We start from the raw sequence: 23,711 nt of genomic DNA, 5'->3' as shown, positions 1-23,711 counted from the left end.
ACTTCTTGTCTTAAGTCCAGTATGTCTTCCTCAGAGGCTTGAGTGCGGGCTGCTACTGCTACGATTTCTGTTTTTAGCAGTTCTAGGTCCGCTGCATGTAGCTGCTTCATTTCTTGTAGGAGCTCTGCTATATCTTGTCTGGTCGCTGGGGACTGATTGCTTTCCCTTGCCTGTTCTGTTTGGGGTGGTCGGGTGTCTGGGGGTTCAAGATGCTCCCCTGTGGGTCCCTCAGAGCCGTCTGAGCCCTCAGTGTATTCCGGCTCAGCCGCCATTTTTGCGGCAGCAGGGCGCTGCAACATTGTACTTATGTCTTGTGTGTCTTTGCACGCACCTGGTTGTGGTTTTTGTGATCTACTGCCCATGGTGTTCGGGTCTTGTTGGGGCAGTGTGTACTGGACCCAAGGCGAGTACTCAGGTGCCTCCGTCTGCTCTGGTATTTTCAGTGCGGTCATGATGGCGCGAAGCTCGGAGTGGGCCCCAGACCTCCGTTGGGTTTTCTTGCCAGTTTGTGGGAATATGAAGGGCATCTGTGTGCTGCTCCCCCCTGCAGGTGTCAAGGTAGGTGGTTTTCCCCCTTCGATGGAGTGATTTGGGGTCCGATATCGGTCGGATTTTACTCCTGATTTAGGAGCTGAGAGAAATTGCGGCCATTCCGTTCGGAAGCTTGGGTCCGCCCCCTCTTTTACACTTTTAACTGTCTTCGTCACCCTGTTGCTGTTCATCCTCCTACTAACTTGAACATTACATACTTCACAACTCACTTTACTGAGATTTCTGTGATCAGGGAAGAGAGCTCTAATCTCTCTCCTACCCCTATCTATACTTCCCCAACCCCACTCCCTCCACTGTTCTTTGCTCACTTGCACCTGATATGCCGAAGAGGGTTCTGCTCTGTTTCAATCTTGTTCCCTCAATCATTTTCTTTCTCATTTCATTCTTGTTCTTTCTCCTTCTCTTGCTCTTCCCCTCAGTAAAATATCACACTCTTCTCTGGCATATTCTTTACACTCTTCAAACATGCAACTGTAAACTTAATTATAAAAAAGTCCAACCTTGATCCTAACTCACCATCCAACTACCACTCTATCTCGCTATTACCACTTGCCTCCAAGATCCTTGAGAGGGCTGTATGTGCGAGATTGACCAACTTCCTTGAATCCAACTCCAGTCTGGATTTCAAACTTGTTGCTCTGTTGGAACGGGCATGACCAACGTATCCAATTATTTAATTACTTCAAAATCCAGTGGTCGCTACTCTGTCCTAACTCTCTTTGACCTTTTTGCTGCTTTTGACACTGTTGATCATCAACAACTTATTCCTTCCTTAAACTTAACCTGCCCAAAACCGAACTTCTTGTCTTTTCTTCCTCAAGTGTTGCTACTCTCTCTTTTTTTTTGTTTTTTTAAAGGCTGGTAGAGTTATGGTTGTACACATTTTTTAAATCAATGCTTGCAGCTATTAGACTTATGTGTAGGTGGAATTCTAAATAATGAATAATAATAAACATGTCTGTCCATTGTGTGTTTCGTTTATGATTTGGCTATAATTTGGCAAGAATTTAGGAATTTGAACAATAGCCCGATCATCCCAAATTCATAGAAATTGAAATTTGTAATGAATTTAATTTTCATGTGTAGCAACCTGTGAACTATGATAGTAAATCTTATAAAAAAAAATTCTGGGACACTAGTATAAATAATACTTTTTGTAATAGTTTTTACTTTGAATAATAAATTAAAGTTACGTTTTTTTGCATTGTAATAATTCTCATATTTTGTGGGTTCTTTAGGCTCAGGTATGTGGATCAAATATATGGCCCATTGAGAGGCAGGATATACAAGTCTTGCCCTCATAAAATGAGCTATTCTTGGAAATCAGAATAAATCTCAAATACAGTGCCTTGCAAAAGTAGTCAATCACCCTGTACTTTTTACCTATTTTGTTACATTACAGCCTGAAGGGACCACTATAGGGTCTTTAGGTCCCCCCACCCTCAGGGTCCCACTCCCTCCGGGTTGAAGGGGGAGGAAGGGGTTAATCACTTACCTTTCTTCAGCGCTGGGCTCCCTCAGCGCTAGGGAAATCTCCTCTCTCTTCCAACATCAGCGCTGAATGTGCATGTGCGGCAAGAGCCGTGCGCGCATTCAATGAGTCCATAGGAAAGCATTTCTCAATGCTTTCCTATGGATGTCAGCATCTTCTCACTGTGATTTTCACAGTACAAAGCGCGGAAGCGCCTCTAGCGGCTGTTTCTCTGCAACTGCTATGTTTACAGCTGCAGGGTTAACCCTAGATGGACCTGGCACCCAGACCACTTCATTGAGCTGAAGTGGTGTGGGTGCCTATAGTGGTCCTTTAAGTTCAATGTTTTATTAATCTGAATTTTATGTGATGGATCAGAACACAATAGTCTAAGTTGGTGAAGTGAAATGAGAAAAATATATACATAAAACTATTTTTAAGAACTAAAAAGAGAGTGGTTTATTTTCAGAGGTTGGTCACTAGGGGCTTGAGGTTTCCTAGTTATGTTTTCTTAAACCTGCCTCTTGTTCCTGTTGGAGGTGAGAGCTGCTTGGTTCTCCCGGAGTTGTAGCTTGTGTCTCAAGGATCCCATACAAATGTTATTTTTAGATTTAATTTTGCCCTATTTAATGAAATTTATATTTAATTAGCCCTATAAATATGTATTAAATGGTAGTGGTTAACTAGTGGGATCTTATATGTGAGCCAATTAAAATTAAAACTAATGCCAGTAAATTGAGTGGTTGGCTCTGTGCAGAGGCAATTTTTTTCATTTTGTCATAAAAATGCAGCATTACAATAAAAACAAATGGTAAATCAATTTGCTAAATGGTTACTGGAAGCTCTATGAATGACCACTACCTGCACCTTTAAACAAAGAAATTGTTTATACAACATTAAATATGAGTTGTTCAATGACCTTCACATTTTCCAGACTCCAGCTGAATAGAACATTTGTTAAATGAACTCAAGAGAGCCGTTAACAAACAAAACCCAAGAATTCTGCAAGAAAATGCTGGAGAAATGGGATAAAGTCCCTAAGGATAAAATGTCACCATTTATTAACGACTACAGGATGTGTCTTCTCAGGGTCATTAAAGTCAAAGGTGAATTTGCAAAACATTCAGGGAAATATTCAGAGAAGAACAATTGTTTTTGTGTGATGTTTAAAATAAAGTTTCTATTTTAAAACCCCTCAAGATTGTTCTCTATAATGCTTAAGGCATGATTTTATCCTATTTGGGAAACATAATCAATGTTACTGATTTTTATTTTCACTAACAAGGTTTTATTTATTGGCTTGATTAGCCCTTATATTCCCCTTATATATACAAAATCTACTTAGTATGTAAAATTAACATATGCTTGCTTAAAACCAAGCAGAGTTATTCACAAACCCATATAAATCCAAGTTCAGGTAACGATAGCTCATTTGGAGAAAAAATCTCACACTTTACTGGTTGAATAATTTAGCCTTAAAGGGATACTATAGTGTTAGTAATACAAATCTGTTTTCCTAACACCCTTTATATATCCCTGCATATAAAGGGATAAAAAAAAACACCTTTATTTACTCACTAAATACCAGCGCCATTGTCCCTCTGCACTTGGTTGGCACTCTGCCTCCTCTGACATAATGTGCGTGTGCGTCGAGCGCCACATGTGCATTAAGCCCTCCCCATAGGAAGGCATTGAATCGATTTTACTGATCCTGGATGTATTCAAGCAGAGCATGAGGACGTCCAGCATCATTTAAGGGACTCATATTCCCTTAGAATCCCGGGAGCGCCTCTAGAGACTTTCTTATAGACAGCCACTGTTGGCAGTCTTACTCCTGCAAGGAAATTTTTGCAGTTTCTCAAAAACTGTAATGATTTACATTGCAGGAATAAGTAGGACAGGGACACTGCACCCAGACTACTTCAATAAGATGAAGTGGTCTATGTTCCTATAGGGTCCCTTTAATTTCACTATTCAGTATTCAATTCACCACAATCATTATTGATGCACAAATTAGAAATAATAAAATATCAGTTCTTACGTTGTTGACTAAGGTTTCCCATCAGAAATATTGTGGCCTTACAAAACCCAGACATACAAAAAATGCATTCTTACAGACACATACAAGATATTAATTCCCAGACACACACAAATGTGCAATCAGGGCTGGCGTGTCCATAAGGCGGCACAGGCGGCCGCCTTAGGGCGCACCGGCCCGGGGGGGCGCAAATGTCGGGGTGACCGGCAGCAGGGAAGCGCACAGCTCCCCTCTCCTGCCGGTCACTTCTTGTAGCGTGGCTGAGCGGCAGCAGCATCCCCACAGACCAGTTTTCCTTCCTGCCGCGGACTGTGTGGAGGGGGCGGGGATATGAACACATCATATCCCTGCTCCCTCTGTAGCACACAGCGCGCCCAGCACGGGCGGTGCTACCGCTGGCCACCTTCATGTGAGCATGGGAGGACTTCCTCCCAAGAAGACTGCAGATAGGAGGGGGGCTGGGCAGGACTAGCTCCAACTCCCAACTACCTGAGCCAGCAGTCCCCAGGTAAGCCACCCTCCTGTCTTTGGCTAGAAAAGTGTATTTTTTGATCAGCATGTGTGTGTGTGTGTATTTCTGTCTGTTAGTGTGTCTTTGTGTGTGTATGTGTGTATGTCTGGCAGTGTGCCTGTATGTCTGTCAGTGTGTCTGTGTGTGTTTCTGTCTGTCAGTGTCTTGTGTGTTTCTGTCTGTCAGTGTCCATGTGTGTATGTCTGTCAGTGTGTCTGTGTGTGTCTATATGTCTGTCAGTGTGTCTGTGTATGTCTGTCTGTTAGTGTGTCTTTGTGTGTGTGTGTGTGTGTGTGTGTATGTCTGTCAGTGTGCCTGTATGTCTGTCAGTGTGTCTGTGTGTGTTTCTGTCTGTCAGTGTGTCTGTGTGTGTATATATATCTGTCTGTTAGTGTGTCTTTGTGTGTGTGTGTGTGTGTATGTCTGGCAGTGTGCCTGTATGTCTCTCAGTGTGTCTGTGTGTGTTTCTGTCTGTCAGTGTGTCTGTGTGTGTATATATCTGTCTGTCTGTCAGTGTCTTGTGTGTTTCTGTCTGTCAGTGTCCGTGTGTGTATGTCTGTCAGTGTGTATGTGTGTATCTATATGTCTGTCAGTGTGTCTGTGTATGTCTGTCTGTTAGTGTGTCTTTGTGTGTGTGTATGTCTGTCAGTGTGCCTGTATGTCTGTCAGTGTGCCTGTATGTCTGTCAGTGTTTCTGTGTGTGTTTCTGTCTGTCAGTGTGTCTGTGTATGTATATATCTGTCTGTCAGTGTGTCTGTGTGTGTTTCTGTCTGTCAGTGTCTAGTGTGTGTATGTCTGTCAGTGTCTAGTGTGTGTATGTCTGTCAGTGTCTTGTGTGTGTATGTCTGTCAGTGTGTCTGTATGTCTGTCAGGGTGTCTGTATGTCTGTCAGTGTTTGTGTGTATCTGTATATGTGTGTCTGTCTATCTGAATGTGTATCAGTTTGTGTATCTGCATATGTGTCAGTGTGTGTATCTTCGTGTATGTGTATCAGTGTGTGTGCGTGTGTGGCAGTGTATGTGTATATGTGCATACATCTCAACATTCAAACACCAACACTACACACAAATAACCACCTGCATGCAAACTTCAACACTACATACAAACACACCCCTGTATTCAAATGTCAACACTACATACAAACACACGTCTGTATCAGACACCAAAATTATATATAAACAAACACCTGCATTCAAAAACCCAACACTACACGTAAATGCATGCTTGCATTCAAACGCAAACACTACATACAAACTCACCCATACATTCACACAAACATACTCTATACAAACACATGCTTACAGTCAAACACACAAATACTGCAACATGCTAAATACAATCCTGCAAGCATGGGGAATCGGTAGAGCCCCAGCTTTCAAAGCATTGTTGAAGTTGCACGACAGATGGGGATCTATCTTTTAGCCATCCTGTGTACATACACAGACCGTCATACAGTCTGTATGTCTCTGTATGACGATCTGTGTATGTATTCAAAAGGAATAAACGCAGGCAACACTATAATAGTAATAATGGTATATTTATTGATAGGTGAACCACCCCAAAGAAAGTGCAACGTTTTGGCTCAGCAGAGCATTATTGCATGATTAAGGCTCTGCTGAGCTGAAACGTCACACTTTCTATGGGGTGGTTCACCTATCAATAAATATACCATCCTTACTATTGGAGTATTGCCTGCGTTTATTCCTTTTGAAGACTTTACCGGTGGATCCAGCGATGACTGCCTGACACGGAGCATCTATCACTGTGGATGGCCGGAGCATTTACACGGTATCAGTGTGCAGGGTTCTTTGTTTGTCTGTGTATGTATGTCTCTGTATGCCTGGTCTGTATGTCTCTTTATGACTGTCTGCGTATGTATGTCTCTGTATCACTGTGTATGTATTTCTCTATATGCCAATCTCTGTTTCTTTGTCTGTGTCTGTATTTTTGTGTGTGCCTGTGTCTGTATGAATGTATGTTTGTGTTTGTACGACAATGTACCTGTATGTGTAAATTGTATGACTGTGTTTGTTTGATTGTGTGCCTTTTATGACTGTGTGTCTGTATATCTTTGTGACTGTGTGCCTGAATAATTATGTCTGTGTGCTTGTATGTGGCTATGTGTCTGTATGTTTGTGTATTTGTGCATGTATGTATTTTTGCCTGTATCTATGTCTATGTCTATATGGGAGAAAAAGAGAGATAGAAAAGGACTGGGGGGAAGAAAGGGGCTGACGGGGAAGAAATACATAAGATGGGTTGTATGAGACACACTAAAGGGGGGTGCAGGCACAAAGGGACCAGAGGGGTAAGAGAGTGGATATGCAACACTAATGGGGGTAAAATTCAAAAGGGTCGCTACGAGACACAGAGGTGAAGATGCATTGGATTTTTTTGGGTGCGGGGGAGGGGGGCGTCAAAATGCATCTTCGCCTGTACAGTCAAAAATCCTAGCACCGGCCCTGTGTGCAATACCAGACTCCCTAACACACAGTGATTCAGACACTTAAATATACCGGTACACATATAAATGGGTACACACTGCCAAATACTCACTACTGTACACTGCCAGACACAAATATACATACTAACATTCTAACGCAAACACACATACAAATATATTCCATGATAGACACACACATTCCCAAAAAACACACGTACAAACACACTGCCAAGCAACCTCCCTACCACACACACTAACACTGCCCCACATCTATGAAGAACAAACATAAATAAATCGAAAAGCATCCGTGTTCTTATCCACCTTCTTGTCTGTGTACCTTTTGGGTGTCCAAGATTTAAGAGTTTGGATCTACTTTTTTAATTAATAAATGTGTAGTACTTTGAAAGTTTGGTACAATACCATAACACTTGAGACATCGTACCTATGCCCCCACATTCTTGCCAGCATTTGTTTGTAATAGTAGGATTCATTTAATTTTTCCTTGATGAAACTAGATATCACCTATAAAGAATTTTATAGTAATTTTCGAGGTGATTGGCACGTTGTGACGTGCACTTCAAGGCTAGGAAACAGTTAAACCAATCTTCCAATGTGCACTGCATTCCCAAACCCTTTTCCTATGCGAGCATGAATCTAATTTGAAAGTGGGCCTAATATATAACAAAATACATAACAAAATGATACCCTTTTTTCAATTTGGATCGAAGAGTTAAATGTTTTCTATACTAGAAATTTCCAGTGTTATAGTCAATATCCAGATTAGGTGTATTAAAACTCTCTTGCAATTTAGATACTATAAACCAGAAAAAAACACCCTCTTTATATAAATGTGGAAAGCACCCAGTGTTAGGGTAAAAGAATAATAAAAATTTACCCTATTATTCAAAACATTAATCATAACAAATAGATGTCTTCAGAACAATGGAAGGGCATGTTGGAGAAAGAAAAAAACAAATATTGCAAGATTGTTATATTAAAACATTGCGCTTTAATATAAGTGGCACTTACAAGATCTAAGAAGCAATAGGCCTATCAAATCAAATTGATGTAGTCCCAAGTAGATGAAGTTTGTTGCTCTCCTCTGTGGTTAGGTAAGTAAGCACTTCTTACTCCATTCAGTAACCATAAACATTTGACAAAATTACAAAAACTCCGTCCAAAAAACATAAAACAAATAACAGGAAAGAAACTCCCTGGTAATGCTCACACCTACCCAAATGAAACACGTAGGGTTGGACATCAGGGCGTATGCGCTGGATCAGTAGCAGCATCAGAATACTCTACCCTACACTGTGCATGCGTCCTGAACAGCTGATTTAGACGCATGTCTACTAGCGGTATTAGAAAACTCCAGCTGTCGTGCATTCGAGCACCATATTAGATTGCATTCTAGGCGTTTTCTGTATGGGTTTTCAAATCGTTCTCTCGATGCTTAGAGAAAATAATGTGTTAGCAAACACTTGGTTTGTCTAACAAATGGTGGAGAAGATCTTATTTGAAGTAGATTTGCATACACATAAAATATAAAAAAATAAAAAGGACATATCAGAATGCAAGATATAATGGGACGTTATATAGAATATCCCTTATGTTTAAACTAATAAACTTATGATAAATTAAAATTATTATAAAGTACATATAAAGATAATCATATATATAATAATGAATCATACAAAAAGTAAAAATTAATGATAATTGGAAAAAAATATATATAAAAACTATGTAACGGCACCCCCAGGCATAAAAGGGGTTAACAGCCTGTTAAGACACTCACCGCTTAAATAGGTGAAATCACCGTTTAGCCGATAATCCCCCTTTACAGAAACGCAGGCTCTGCACGGCCGACCACCAAACTCCCGAACCGAGTGTAAGGGAATGCAGTAACTCACGAACATAAAATCAGCCGAACTCCTTTCACGGCTAAAACAGACTAAATAAGTCTTTCCAAGTAGCAATCCCCCCAAACACGAGACCAAGCTCCGTCTTAGTGTAAAACAGGATTCTGTTAAATGGGGGCTACCTGCCCGGTATTTATGCAGGTCTCCCACCTGGTGGACACTCCCCTAGGGGACCAGATGGAAGACTGGGACATATATTGTACAGTGGCCAATCGTAGTGGCCCAGGTTAAGCACTCCCTTTTACATGCATAAATCCCTCCTCTCTATCCTGGAGATAATTGGGAAGAAACCTAATTATCTCCAGGGGTAGAGGCAAATCGCCATTTTAAATACAACTAAAAAAACACATAAAAATATATAAGTCCACAAATACCGAATGCATGTGCTTTGTGTAACGTATCCCCAGATAGTTTGGATCTGAGTGCATATTTCTACCGAATAGCGCTCAGATCCAATGCGCATAGTTCAATCGCCATGGAGTCAAAGTCTTTTATATGTCTTTCGGTATACGATTGACTCCATGGGATGGCTATCTGGGTTAAGTCCATGCGTACGTTCCAAACTCCCAAATGGACCGGCGTTCATATGCCTTGACGAAAATGACGGACGATCGGTAGTTTCAGCGGTGTTTGGCAGATAAAGTGTCCGTTTATAGTTCCATAGAATCCTCGACGACCACCCTGAATACGGTTAGAATGGAGAGGTGTCTGCGGTTAACCACAACGTTCTAATTGGGGCCAAGAGGTTAACCAGCAGCACACTTCTCTCCTGGGTGGCCGTCCACTCGGTAGTTTCAATCGGTATTTCCTGAAACAAACTAACAGGGGCATACGGACAGGCAAATAAACAAAAAAGGGGCAAACAGACGAACCAACAATCTTAGTCTATAGAGATGGATCTGTCACACAGCCGTTTAGTAGATCTTCCCCTTCCAGAGACACAGCTACTGTAGACACCAATCCACCAAACCGGAGAAGCATATGACTGCCGTAAACAGCTGAACTGGAACCATACGAATGCTGTTAGCAGCAGAATAGGAAAAAAACATACGAATAGGTTTACACTCCTAGCATTCAAACTGGACCAGCATACAGTAAATCCCCCCAAGAACAAGACAAAGCTCCGTGTTGAGGGTCAAGCAGTAAACAGACAGCGCTGTGGGTTTATTGTTCTTATATACACATTAGTACCACCCACTAGGTTTTGGAAAACAACCAATAAACACGTACAATACACTCAGACACTCCCACACAAAATCCTCCCCTCTGCCTGTGATACAATTACCTTACACAATGGGTAATGTAATTATCACAGGCAGAGAAATACAGTTTTTCCACATTATTCATAACTTTAAAAGTATGCATCACATTCACATAAAACTTACATTCAGAATCAGCATACTCCAAATACAAATGATGTATCCTCCATTGCTACATCACCTGTCTGCTCCCTTACCTGCCCACCCCCGCTTATTCCTCCCACCGATCCCTCCCCTTCATCTACAGTCCCCCACTTCTCCTACTACCCCTCCCTCTACTCCACCTTCTCCTCTCTCCTCCTACTTCTCCTCTTCTCCTCCTCCTACTCCTCCCTCTACTCCACCTTCTCCTCCTCCTACTCCTTCTTCCTGCTCTTACTCCTCCTTCCTCTTCCTACTCCTCCCTCTACTCCACTTCTCATTCTTCCATCTCCCCACCACCATATCTATATCCTTTATATGCTTCCTCCCTTCTTATTCCTTACCAATTTCCTCCGCTCATAGACAACTCTGCCTCTACCTGACAACATTATATTTTGAAGAAAAGTTGCTCTGGCCACTCTTCCGCCACTTCCCAGGGGGGAATACCACACTAACGAAAAATTATTCTAACAAAAAATTATTCAGACATGAAAGAACTGTTTTGGGCACTCTCAAGGAAATAGTGCGGTCCTGACCCAGATTCCCATGGAAGTAAGACACCTGTAAGGGAGGTGGCTGTCCCTCATGTTTTTTCTTCACTAAGTCCCCAGAAATCTCATGAAAGGAACCTGACTCATTAGAACAAAACATGAACAATCAATTCACAACTCTCTACAGAGGGGGGTCAGCAAGAGAACTGTAAATAGAAAGACAAATACCCCCCAATCTCACACAGAAATAGGTGAGGAAGCCTCTTCTACTGCTCCTCATGGTTGCTTTGAACAGATGAAAGAAGAAACAAGACACCTTTCAACAGAGCATGCAGTAGCTTTACCAGATCCTGACTCCACTCTGTTTGCGGATAAAGAGGAAAGGTACCATACTGGATTTGCTGTTGCTACAGAAGATCAGGTACGTCAAGCATCTTCACTTTCCTCACTCACATCTGCTCAAGACGCTGAATTGACAGCCTTCTCAGTGGCATACAAAATGCCTGAAGAAAGACATGCCAATATCTACACTGACTCAAGATATGCCCTGGGTGCAGCACATTATTTTGGATCAATCTGGAAGATAAGAAGCACCACTCAGCTGACTAAAAGCTGCCAACCAAGCCACAAGTGCACCAAGGGAAGTGGACAGAATGGTGTCCGCTAAAGAAACTTCTATACTCACCATGTAGATCCTACCTACAGATCTCAAGATTCTGAAAGAATGACAAGCAGCTGCTGACCCTGAAGAAATACAAAGCTGGAAAAACAGAAAGAGGCAACCCTTGAAGACGGGCTGTACTCCAACACTCTCAAGCTCTGTTTACCCAAAAACATGTACTGGGCAGTGAGCCCATGGAACTTTATACCTATCCAAGACCCTCATGAACTCTTTGATCTCTAAATACTCCTAAGCACCTAGCTAACTCTCAATATCCCTTTCAAGAATCCAGGTGACAAAGAGCTACTGGGTCAAATATGCACTAGTTATAATAGACATTTTGTCAGGATGGCCAGAAGCCTAGCCGGTCATCAATGTGACAACCAAGACCATATACCCAATAGTGCATTGTGAAAGTTACAGAGATCACTCAGTGGATTCATTGTTCCAGATTCAAGACTCTCTCTCTCTCTGCAACATGAGAAGTAACATTTGTTGATTTTGACACACTTTTGACTCTAAAGAAAAAAATGACTTGTTAAATAAAAAAATAAAAAGATACCAACAAGTAGGTGTTTGATGGCCATAATAATGCCTGACCACCTGCCATCGATGGAAAGCCGAGGACCCCAAAAGGAGACCTCGTGAAGCTAAAGAGATCCAAACGCCAAGCTTCCTCAGGATTATTTGCCCATCCTGAGTTTGTGGTGATATTAATATTGACTAAATGATCCGAGTCCACCTACGCTGATGTAGCGTGGGACAGGTTTAATACTACAATGCATAAGCAAATGTGCCCTAGCCAAGGTTATTATGTCCATACACATAATACATGACAAGGTACTCTTGACACACCACATTCATGCTTCAGAACACAAAGAGGAGCACCACTGTAAAAGGGAAAGTTTGACACATATATATATTGATGCCATAGGTGTGCCAAGGGGGGTACCAGATGATTTTGCAGAAAAAGGAAAGTTTGAGTCCATTTTCCCAACCGTCACTGCTAATAATAATAATATTTTGATTTGCATTTATTATATCTATTGCAACCAACAACGTTTACCTGTCACCATGACTTCTTGTGCCTATACTCCAGATAACACAGGTCCATATGGTAATGTAAGCTTGTCTATTTATGATGTCCCTCTGAAGAACTAAGAAGACTTTAAGGACCGTTACTTCATAGGGTTTTGTGCCTTTGGGCTAACCTGTCTTCTGAAACTAACCAATAAAGTTTATCTTTTAGAATTTAACATTTCATAGGGGGGACTGATGTAGAATTATTAAAAATCTTTATTGAACTTGTACTGAATTATTGTACTAACTCCATTTTAACCTCACACTGTGACAAACCCTCCATTTTGTCCTCATTACCTGACAGATTCTCCATCTTAAACTACATTACATGACAGAATTTCCCAGTACATTTAATACAATGAACAGAGACTGTATTTTCTATAAAGACATAGCTGACTCCGGAATTATTGAATCTCCTGTAACATGCAACAAAGTATAACCAAGGCCAGAGCCAAGGCCATGAGAACACTGTACTAATGAAATGTTCTATTCATAAAAGAACCTTGGACCTGACCACAAGACCTGACATCACTGACTGTGTAAAATGACGCTCAAGCCCCCCTTTCCACCGAGTAAACCTCATGCTGGGAAAAATGGCGCCTGAGACTTCTGTCCACACCCTTGTCCAGAACAATACCACCTCCCGGTGGGAGGACACCTAGCTAGTCACTCAAACCCCTGAGCCAATTAATAATATTGATGGGTGGACACTGATATGGTCACATAACATTTAATCCAATTAATGATGTTTATTTGTTATTATCTGATATTCAATGATGATGTCATTTTGCCTTTAAAAAGGTCTGCATAACTGTTTTCCAACCAGATGACAAACATACGTCAAAAATCATACAAATTGGTCCAGTGGTTCAAAAGATAGATTGTAGTCCTTTGTGACCAAATGAAGCATGGCTTTTCTGCCCAAAACCAGTTCCACAGAGACTCCTATCCTGGAGATAATTGGGAAGTAATCCAATTATCTCCAAGGACAGAGGCAAACCTCCATTGAACATATGGCAGCAAAAGACAATAAAATACATAAAAATATATAACTGTGCAGCCATTGCATAATACAGGTACATTCAACATATCCCCAGATAGCTCAGATCTGAGCGCACATTACTGAATGGCGCTCAGATCACACACATACAGTTCAATTGCCATGGAGCCAAAGTCTTTCCCATAGTCTTTCATTATACGAATGGGCTCCATGGCATAGCTATCTGGGGTATCACCGCTCAAACAGGGCAAGCACCGAATGACCCGGCTTTCGTGTCTTTGCAGGGGAAAATCAAGCGTTTCAACATGGGGCCATAGTCTAAAGGCAGCAGGCGGGCAACCAGGCTCCTCCAATGCACAGTGGTGAGATTGGTCTCGTCACAAACTATATAAAAAAGATACTATAAAAACTATTTTTTATATTGCATTCTAAGATTTCCTTCCTAAGTGTAAAAACATAACTTACAAAGTATATATAACAAATACGATCACAATAAACACATCATGACCACATCGATATTACGTTCATCAAGGTTTATTGGCATTTGTTTATGCACTGCTCTCTTATAGTCCTGCCACGTCAATTAAGTTGAGGTCGGGAATTTAAATGGGCCATTGCAATGCCATGATTCTTTTCTTTTTCAGCCATTCGGTTGTAGATTTGCTGGTGTGCTTTCGATAATTGTCCTGTTGCATGATCCAATTTCAGCCAAACTTTAGCTGTCAGACAGATGATCTCACATATGACTCTAGAATACTTTAGTATACAAAGGAGTTCATGGTTGACTCAATGACAAGGATCCCAGGTCCCGTGGCTGCAAAACAAGCTCAAATCATCCACCTCCACCTTCATGTTTGACAGTTAGTATGAGGTATTTGTGCTGATATGCTGTGTTTGGTATTGACACTGTGCATTATAACCAAACATCTCTACCATGGTCTTGTCTGTCCAAAGGGCATTGTTCCAGAAGTCTTGTAGTATGTTCAAATGCACCTTTGCAAGCCTAAGCTGAGCTGCCTTGTTTTTTTTAGAAAGAAGAAGCTTTTTCCTCAAAACCCTGCCAAACAAACCATACCTGTTCAGTCTTTTTCTAACAATACTGTCATGAACTTTAACATTTAACATTCTAACTGAGGCCTGTAGAGTGTGAGATGTAACTTCTGGGTATTTTGCATTTTCTCTGAACATTGAACAGTCTGATCTTGTGGTGAATTCGCTGGGACGTCCACTTCTGAGAAGATTGGCAACTATCTTGACTGTTTTCTACTTTTAAGTACCGTATATACTCGAGTATAAGCCGAGTTTTTCAGCACATTTTTTGTGCTGAAAAACCCCAACTCGGCTTATACTCGAGTCAATGTCTGTATTATGGCAATTTGCATTGCCATAATACAGACTGGGGCTGTGGGGGCTGCAGAGCGGTTACTTACCTCTCCTGCAGCTCCTGTCAGCTCCCTCCTCCTCCGCGGCGGTCCGTTCAGCACCTCGGTCAGCTCCCAGTGTAAGTCTCGCGAGAGCCGCGGGGTCATAGTGCGGCCGCGAGACTTACAGTGTGAGCTGACAGAGGGAGCTGCACGGACCGGCGCAGAGGTGGAGGGAGCTGACAGGAGCTGCAGGAGAGGTAAATAAACTCTCTGACAGCCCCCACAGCCCCCCCTCCTACACAGTGCCCATCCACTGGACCACCAGGGAGTGAGAGCCCCCCTCCCTGCCATGTATCAAGTAGGGAGGGGGAACGAACAAAAATTAAATAAAATAAAAAATAATAATAAAAAATAGCCATAATAAAAAAATTATTAAAATAATCAAAAAAATAATAATAAAATTGCCCACCCCCCACCAAGGCTCAGCTACACACACACACACACACACACACACACACACACACACACACACACACACACACTGCACTCACACACACACACTGCATTCATACACACACTGCACTCATACACACACACTGCATTCATACACACACACACTGCACTCATACACACACACTGCATTCATACACACACTGCACTCATACACACACTGCACTCATACACACACTGCACTCATACACACACTGCACTCATACACACACACTGCATTCATACACACACTGCACTCATACACACACTGCATTCATACACACACACTGCATTCATACACACACTGCACTCATACACACACTGCATTCATACACACACACTGCACTCATACACACACTGCACTCATACACACTGCACTCATACACACACTGCACTCATACACACACTGCACTCATACACACACTGCACTCATACACACACTGCACTCATACATACACACTGCACTCATACACACACTGCATTCATACACACACACTGCACTCATATACACACACTGCACTCATACACACACTGCTTTCATACACACACACTGCATTCATATACACACACACTGCATTCATACACACACTGCACTCATACACACACACTGCACTCATACACACACACTGCACTCATACACACACTGCACTCATATACACACACATCACTCATACACACACGCTGCACTCATACACACATGCTGCACTCATACACACATGCTGCACTTATACACACACGCTACACTCATACACACACACTGCATTCATGCACACACACTGCATTCATTATATACACACACTGTAAATAAATATTCAATTAATATTATTTTTTTAGGATCTAATTTTATTTAGAAATTTACCAGTAGCCACTGCATTTCCCACCCTAGTCTCATACATACACACTGCACTCATACACACACTGCATTCATACACACACACTGCACTCATATACACACACTGCACTCATACACACACTGCACTCATACACACACACTGCACTCATACACACACTGCATTCATACACACACACTGCACTCATATACACACACTGCACTCATACACACACTGCTTTCATACACACACACTGCATTCATACACACACACTGCATTCATACACACACTGCACTCATACACACACTGCATTCATACACACACACTGCACTCATACACACACTGCACTCATACACACTGCACTCATACACACACTGCACTCATACACACACTGCACTCATACATACACACTGCACTCATACACACACTGCATTCATACACACACACTGCACTCATATACACACACTGCACTCATACACACACTGCTTTCATACACACACACTGCATTCATATACACACACACTGCATTCATACACACACTGCACTCATACACACACACTGCACTCATACACACACACTGCACTCATACACACATGCTGCACTCATACACACATGCTGCACTTATACACACATGCTACACTCATACACACACACTGCATTCATACACACACACTGCATTCATTATATACACACACTGTAAATAAATATTCAATTAATATTAATTTTTTAGGATCTAATTTTATTTAGAAATTTACCAGTAGCCACTGCATTTCCCACCCTAGTCTTATACTCGAGTCAATAAGTTTTCCCTGTTTTTTTGGGTAAAATTAGGGACCTCGGCTTATATTCGGGTCGGCTTAAACTCGAGTATATACGGTAATCTTTCTCACTGGGGCATGATGGACATTATATTGCTTAAAAATACTTCCCATTTTGATAGGCAGCAACAATTGATTCCTTAAGATCATTGCTGATGTCTTTCCTTTTTGGCACTGTGTTAACACCCCTGAATACTCCAGACCAGCAAACTGATAACATTTTTATAGAGATGGGCACAATTGCTGGTGATCAATTAATCAAGGGCATTTCCTATGGAAGCAGTAAGGGTACCTAGTTTTTTGCACATTGCTTCTCCATTTTGGCTTTTTTTTGTTAAATAAAACATGACACAGTGTAATATGAGGCTGCATTTACCTAATTTTAGGACCTGCTAAGGTACAGATGATTGTTATTATGTTCTGATATATAAAACCATAGAAGTCAAAGAGGGCGTAATTTCTTTTTCCCATGACTGTATATATCGTCAGCAAATAATTTTATTTTAAGAACCTTGTCCCAAACTGAAGTATGTTTTCTAACTAAATCAGCCAGGGACTCCACTGACAAAACAAGTATCAGTGGAGACAACGGTCAGCCCTGTCTGGTCCCATTTGTTAGTGGAAAGCCATTTGCTATAAAACTTGTTGCTGATAGCCATGCTGTTGGATGACAATATAAGATGAATACCACATCAATGAAAGGTGGAATGTTCAAGTTAGTCATAATCGCTCTCAGATAAACCCAGTGTACCCTATCAAACGCTTTCTCTGTGCCGAAAGAAAGGAGCAAACAATTTCCAGGAGCAAACAAAGTTGACAGTATTATTATAGGTCATATTCTTATAGCAACCACATATTCTATCCTTTTTTATTGGAAATTGTTCACTATAACTGCCATTAACCCCTTAAGGACCAAACTTCTGGAATAAAAGGGGATCATGACGTGTCACACATGTCATGTGTCCTTAAGGGGTTAAAGGCATTTTGCACTTAACTTTAAATGATAAAAAAATGAAAGTTGGCTTTTAGACAACCCTCTCCACTATAAAAACAACCCAAGGACCATTGGAATGAGGGGGTTCATATGGTAAAAAAATATGGTGAATTGATTGGTGAATTGTTGACCTTACTTTAGAAGTTTTTATCTCCTGCTCTGTTATTTTGCTATTTAAACTTTAATTACATACTGGAAGCAGTTGCAGGTTCTAGGATGATATTAAAAGAGCAAAGCAATTAGATTTCTTTTGTCTGTAGGATCCAGGAGAGGAGTTGATAGTGTGGTCCCTGCAGTCTCACTGCTTAATTCTCTGCCATTGAGGAGTTCAGTCACTTTTGTTTCTATTTATGCAACCGTGGTCACACATCCCTTGCATTTGACTCACACAGCCTCAAGAAAAGAAAATGGTTTCATTTTCAATCACATGATAACTTGCTGTAGAAGTTCTAATTACTACACACAGGAGGCTCCTGCGCATCTAGCAAGTTAATAGTGGTGCAAGAGATAATAATACATTCTAAAGTAAACAGACTGTGCAATAAGAGGAGGTTTAAACATTAGATCTCATTTCACAGGACGTGTTTAGGAAGGCTGTGTAAGTCACATGTTGGAGGGGCGTGACTAAGGCTGCATAAACAAAGTGATTTAACTCCCAATGGACAGAGAATTGAGCAGTGAGGCTCAGTGCCAGATTTACATGTCAGATGCCCATAGACACAAAATTCTTAAGCGCCACCTGCTCTCCAAACCCCAAGATAACGCAAATCAATGAATGTATTAACTTGACATTGCAGGCTGAAAAACATCTAGAAACATTCATATTTTACAACTTCATATGTAGAAATGGAGATATATGTGTATTTTTTATTGTAAAGCATTGTGTTTACATCTGTGAGTATGGTAAGTGTATGCAACAGTGTAAAGGCATGCAGGGTTAAAGATAATGTTAAGAAGATTAACAGCTTGAGAGGGGTTAAAGTTGTAATATAAGGGCTGTCTCGGATTATTTGGTTTAGGCCTAGCGTTGGGTTCAATTTAGTATTAGGGTACATCAGGTGTTTACCTTAATCCTATGTTTAACTCTTAAGAACTAAAGGGTTTATTTTCAGGTTTAGGCTTGGGGAGCTGGAGTTTAGTCTTTTTAAAAAAGTATACAAAGGAATCTGTTCAGAGAATGTCTGATGTTTATTAAACAGAACAAAGCTTATAATGCATAAGTCTATGGGGAGATTAATGAATAACTAATTAAATAATGACAACTATTAACAAACATCATGAAAAAAACTCATGCAAACAACATGGGAAGGGCATACAGCTATTCATAGCTCACAAACCTATCTAGGGTGCATTACTAGGTGGGGTCTTATTATAGCGGGAGGGTCATGTTCAAAACCGAGTATGTGACGTTCTTGCAATGTTCAAGGTTGTTAGCTTATGATTCATTTGAACAGAATTTAACCATTTCAACTATCCAACAGAATTCGATTATGAGAATTGTTGTCAATGATTCTCAGTATCAATTAGTTGTTGCAATTAGTTGTAAAAGATACGTGTTCTCAATTACAGAACCACAATTGCTGGCAATTTCTGGCCAACACTGGCCAAAATTGGCGTTCAAATTATTTTTTTGCAATTTTCACACAAAAACAAATATGGACAAATAAATCTGGCCAGTGTTTGTGACTAAGTGGCTACTAAAAAAGACTGGACATATCCCATTTGTAATACCTTGGGTTGTCTACTATTGCAAATGGTATGCCATCATGGGGGTAATTCTCATTCCTGGGCTACTATACGTCTCAAAGGCAATGTAACCAATCTGGCGAATGTCAATGGGAAAAAAATGAAAAATTTAATGTGCTATATTTGACCCTGTAACTTCCCAAAACACCATAAAATCTGTACATTGGGGGTACTGTTTTGCACGTGAGACATCGCTGAATACAAATATGTGTATTTTATTGCAGTAAAAGCAAACAGTATTATGACATTCACAGTTAAAATGTCATACAGAACTAAAAAAATAAATAAATCTTAATTTCTCAAATATTTTTATATTGTGTTCATATTAAATTATGTTTCCTAGCTAAATATTTGATTTTAAATGAAAGCCCTATTTCTCCTGAATAAAATTATATGTAATAAGTGTGGGTGCACTTAATATGAAAGAGGTGAATTACGGTTGAACAGACATATGTGCAAATTCCAAGTTTAGTTTACGTTTTATTTTGATCAAAACATGTACATTTGGCTCAGTCCCTAAGGGGTTAAGCAAAGCTCTGTTTTGGTTGACAATCAAATGTACCCACGGGAAAACAAAATGGCTGCACTCAGATATTGATATCTAACATAAGTAAGAAATAATACATAAAATGAAAGGCAGGCAGCAAGAGTGAAAAGGAGTATAATCATTACGATACTGGGAGCATAAGGAAACAAAAAACAAAAGAAACAAAAGCCATAATAGGACTGCTTTAACACCTTAAGGACCGGCCTGTTTTTGCGATGTTGTACGTTAAGGACCAGAGCAGTTTTGACACTTTTGTGGTGTTTGTGTTTAGCTGTAATTTTCCTCTCTCTCATTTACGGTTCCCATTCAAGTTATATATTGTTTTTTTCAGGACAAGGGCTTTCTTTACATACCATTATTTGTATCATGTCATATATTTTATTTAAAAAATAAAGTAAAATATGGTGAAAAATTGAAAAAACAAAACATATTTTTGGACTTTTACTTGAAAAATCTTTTACTTATCTACAAAAGCTAATGAAAAAAACTGCTAAATAGATTAAAAATGTTGTCCCGAGTTTAAAAACACCCAGTGTTTACATGCTTTATTGCTTTTTTTTTTTTTTTGCAAGTTATAGGCCTATAAATACAAGTAGGAAATTGCTGTTTCAATATATATATATATATATATATATATATATATATATATATATATATATATTTTACATTTATCAATAGTGACATTGTAACACTGTTATCTGTTATAAATCCCCGAATCACACCTCACATGTAAATATTTTTTTAAAGTAGACAACCATGGGTATTCAATATGGGGTATCCAGTCTTTTTTAGTAGCCACCTAGTCACAAACACTGGCCAAAGTTAGCATTTATATTTGTTTGTGTGTTAAAAATTAAAAAAACGCTAACTTTGTCCAGTGTTTGTGACTAAGTGGCTCCTAAAAAAGGCTGAACATACCCCATTTGCAATACCTTGGGTTGTCGTCTTTTGCAAATGGTATGCCATCATGTGGGTAATTCTCATTCCTGGGCTACCATACGCTCTCAAAGGCAACCTAACCAATCTGACAAATTTCAATAGAAAAAAAAGTTAAATCAAGCCTTATATTTGACCCTGTAACTTTCACAAACACTATAAAACCTCTACATGTGGGGTACTGTTATACTCTGGAGACTTCGTTGAACACAAATATTAGTGTATCAGAACAGTAAAATGTATCACAGCAATAATATCATCAGTGAAAGTGCCGTTTGTGTGTGAAAAATGCAAAAAAACATCACTTTCACTGACAATATCATCGCTGTGATATGTTTTACTGTTTTGAAACACTTAACCTTGTGTTCAGCAATGTCTCCCAAGTAAAACAGTACCCCCATGTACAGGTTTTAGGGTATCATAGAAAGATACAGGGTTAAACACAGTGCTAGCAAATTTAATTCTCTGGACTTTCAGCCTTGGTTGGCAGGCAGGTCCCTCAAATTGCAATCATTAAAATTACTTAATTAGGTAAAAATATTGCATAAATATGCACGTAGAATTTTAATATATATACATATTTATATATTTGATGTCTACGTGTATATTTATGAAATTATTTATGTAATTATGTATATGGACATATGTATATTTCGTATTATTGTTATTTATTTATACATATATATATATATATATATATATATATATATATAATTACATTCTAAGTGTATTTTGATATAAATATATATATATATATATATTAATATCAAAATACTGTTAGAATAAAATTACATATATATATATATATATATATATATATATAATTTTTTTAATTATTAAAAATTATTTTTACTTTTTGTTATTTATTTTTATTAACATATTATTTATAATTTATAATAATATAGTTATTAGTTAATAGTTAGTATATATATTGTATATATATACGTGTGTAATTTAAATATAAGTGTATTTTTCTATTAATTATATACATAATTAAAAATACATAATATGTATAATATATATAATATAAAAATACACTTAGTATGACATTATATATATATATGATATTTATACATATATTATACAATAATTGATTTTTTAAAAACTTTATTTTATGATTTTTCACTTGCAGAGAGACTGCCTGTCAGCACAGACAGTCCCCCTGCAGGCAGATACCCAGGCACCTATTGGGGTCCTGATCTGCCGCGGGGAGACTGCCCGGGCAGACAGACAGTCCTCCTGGACCGGGAGGAGCACTGATTGTTGCCAAGGGACGACGGCGATCAGGTAAGTAGCCCCAGACCGTTATGACGGTTCAGGATCGTCATCGGTCCCCAAGGGGATGTTTCCGATGACGGTCCTAAACCGTCATCTGTCGTCAAGGGGTTAAGTGGTCACTTTGTGCATGTGTTTATTGCTCTCTAACTCCCTGCCTATCCATACCTACATATAAACCTGTGTGTATATATAAATATCCGCAGCAGCTAGCATTTCTAAACAAGCAGCCAAAGTCCCAAGTGTTTGGCAATGATATCACACCTGATTACAGTTGACAAAGGTTTCAAAGTTACAGAAAGATGAGCAAACTCTTCCGTCACCCTGTTTTATCTCAAACCATTAATTAATTAGTCTGACAGTTTATGAGAGAATATATATGCAAAACACTGTAACTTATAACTCATTATGTTACATTTGTTATTAACTTTCAGCTTCTGTGCGTTATCGTAGTCTTTGGACTTTTAACTTTAAACAAGTCAATAAGCAGAAAATGCCCAAGGCAAACCTCCAGGCTCTTTTACTACATTGTGCAGGAATACAGAGCCCATAGTTATTCACCCAGCCTGACCCTGTCACCAGAGCTAAGGAAGCAGTAATCAAAGATAATTCATTGCCAATATATAACTCCAATGTGTCTATACTTCTTTACAAATTTAGCATATATCCGTTTTAATTCTGGGCATGATCCATATTACTTCGTAAAGAATGAAAAGCAATAAACTTAATTAAAAAAAATATTTTATTTATTCATTGCGGGACTTAATTAGTAAAACCATATAAAGCATACTTCATTTTGTATTGGCAATTATATATCTTTGCAACGAAATAAATATTACATTAGGAAGGTATAGTCATTAAGGATTTAACCTGTTTGATAAATATGCTATAAAATAAATCTGTGATTAAATTTATATTTATCTGTATGCTACAATGAAATCATGCCTTAGGAAGTATACTCTATAGGGTAGGCAGACGCAGACTGGCCATAGGGCAAACTGGGCATGGACCGAGACTGACAGGGGAGATCAAAGGATCTTTCCAGCTGGTCTACAACTGTCAAGGGGTCCAGATGCTTCTTTCATTGGACCACCAGGGAAAATAATTCCTCCCCAGCATCCTCTCCTGCCAAGGATCAAGGTAAGG

The sequence above is a fragment of the Pelobates fuscus genome, chromosome 6, assembly GCF_036172605.1.
Source record: "Pelobates fuscus isolate aPelFus1 chromosome 6, aPelFus1.pri, whole genome shotgun sequence".
Lineage (NCBI taxonomy): Eukaryota > Metazoa > Chordata > Amphibia > Anura > Pelobatidae > Pelobates > Pelobates fuscus.
This window is presented reverse-complemented; position numbering follows the sequence as displayed.